The sequence below is a fragment of the Pteropus vampyrus genome, unplaced genomic scaffold (genome assembly GCF_000151845.1).
Source record: "Pteropus vampyrus isolate Shadow unplaced genomic scaffold, Pvam_2.0 Scaffold415, whole genome shotgun sequence".
Classification (NCBI taxonomy): domain Eukaryota; kingdom Metazoa; phylum Chordata; class Mammalia; order Chiroptera; family Pteropodidae; genus Pteropus; species Pteropus vampyrus.
Window position 1 is genome coordinate 12,409 of NW_011889196.1, and position 2,285 is coordinate 14,693.

The 2,285-nt window shown below is 41.3% G+C and overlaps 1 pseudogene; it reads right to left on the reverse strand.

Moving 5' to 3' along the window:
• Positions 1-14: 14 nt before the first annotated feature.
• On the reverse strand, positions 15-131 carry LOC111731966 (annotated as a pseudogene).
• Positions 132-2,285: the final 2,154 nt, after the last annotated feature.

A 2,285-nucleotide genomic window follows, 5' to 3' on the forward strand; every position in this document is an offset into this window, starting at 1 on the left:
TGGGGGGCGGCAAAAGCCTACAGCCCGGTATTCCCAGGCGGAATCCCATCCAAGTACTCACCAGGCCCGCCCCTGCTTAGCTTCTGAGATCAGACGAGATCGGGCTCGTTCAGGGTGGTATGGCCATGGACGGGAGAGGTTGTCGCCTGCCGCCCCAAGACCTCGAGCCTGGCCTCCCCGGCGCCAGAGATGCCTGAGTCTGTAGCGCAACTACTGAAGAGGAGGAAGTTGCTGAGGTTCTACCTGCGAGGCACCGCGGGCCTTGGCCGGCTGGAGGCAGGAAGAAGGTCTGAGTGGGCCGTCTCGCATCCCGGGACTGGCCCGCAAAAACATAACTTGTCATGATGACATACACTCATCAGTTATTCATAGGATACACAATGGATGGCGACAAATAATAACTTTTTATGATAACATACATTCACGTGTTACTCAAGTGATGCCTAGGATGACAGCACAGAATAACTTTTTCTGAGGATATACGCTAGGATGCTATTCCCAAAATGTCCACCCGATGGCAGCAGAAAATGCCTTTTTCTTAATTGTACTCTAATGTTATTCCCAAGATGCACACTGCCTGTTGGTAGAAAATGAATTTTCATGATGCACAGCAGTCCGATATTATTCCTAAAATTCCCACCAGATGGGGGCAGAAAATAAATTTTTCTAATGACATACACCAGGGTGTTATTTTCAAAATACCCACGAGATGGCAGCAGAGAATAATTTTTCATGTAATGCAGTCCTGCGTTATTCCCAATATTCACACAAAATAGAAGATAAAAAATTCCCTTCAGTGTTATTTTTTATATGCACAGGAGATAGCAGCAGAAATAAATTTTCATGATATGCACTGTGGTGTTACTCCCAAAATGCAGACCAGATCTCAGCAGAGAATCAATGTTCTTGGTGACCTACACTCGGGTGTTCTTCCTAAAATGCTCACCAGATGGCAGCAGAGAGTTGGTTTTTTCCCCCTTCCACTCTGAAGTTCTTCCAAAATGCAAAGTAGTTGAGAGCAGAATGTATATTGTCATGACGGCATACAATGGGCTGTTATTCGAAATAATGCCCACAAGATGGCAGCATAAAATTAATTTTTATAATAACATACAGTAGCTTGTACTTTTCAAAATGGCATGAGGTGGCAGCAGAAGATAGTTTTTCATGACATGCACTTCCCTGATTTTCCCAAAATGCACATGAAATAGCCACGGACAGTAACTTTTCACAACGGCATGCCCTTAGGTATCCTTTTCAAAATGCACACGAGATAGCAGCTGAAATTCTTTTTTATGACATGTGCTGTGGTCTTCTTTATAAAATGCCCACCAGATGACTGCAGAGAATAAATATTCATGATAAAACTCCAATGTTATTCCTAAAATGCTCACCGGATGGCGGCACAGAATAACTTTTTTTTCCTTACACTCTGATGTAACTGTTGAGATGCACACTCTTGTGCAGAAAACAAATTTGCATCTGAACTGCACTCAGATTTTGTTCTCAAAATTCACACCAGATAGCAGCAGAAAATAAATTATGATGAAATACACATGGATGTTATTTTCAATGTTCCCCCAAGATGGCAGCAGAAACAATTTTTCAAAACATGCAGTCCTTATTTTTACCAAGATGCACATGAATTGGCAGCAGATAAAAACATTTTATGATGACATGCCATTGGGTGTTGGATGTTATAAAGTGCACATGGGATAGCATCTTAAATATCTTTTCATGACATGCACTGTGGCATTATTCCCAAAATTACCATTGCATGGAAGCACAAAATGAATATTCTAAAGCCCACCAGATGGCACCAGAGAATAACTATTCATAATAATGTACACACGAGTGTTCCTCCCAAAATGCACACAAGACAGCAGCAGAGAACAAATTTTTCTGACATACACTCTGGTGTTATTTCCAAAATACTCGAGATTTCAACAGAGAATAACTTTTCATGACATACATGCGTTTTTATTCCCAAGATGTACACGAGACGGCACCAGAGAATAACTTTTCATAATGACATAAACTCAAGTGTTATTCAGAGAAGCCCACAAAATGATAGTAGAGAATAACTTTTTATGACATACACTCGGGTGTTACTTTTTTTCCGGTACTATTTTTTAACAGCAAAGAACAGACTTGGGTGTTATTCTCGATGTGCTCACAAGATGGCAGCAGAGAATAACTTTTCATGATTACGTGTACTCCGGTATTATTCCCAAAATGCACACCAGGTGGCAGAAGAGAATAATTTCTTATTACATGCACTCTGG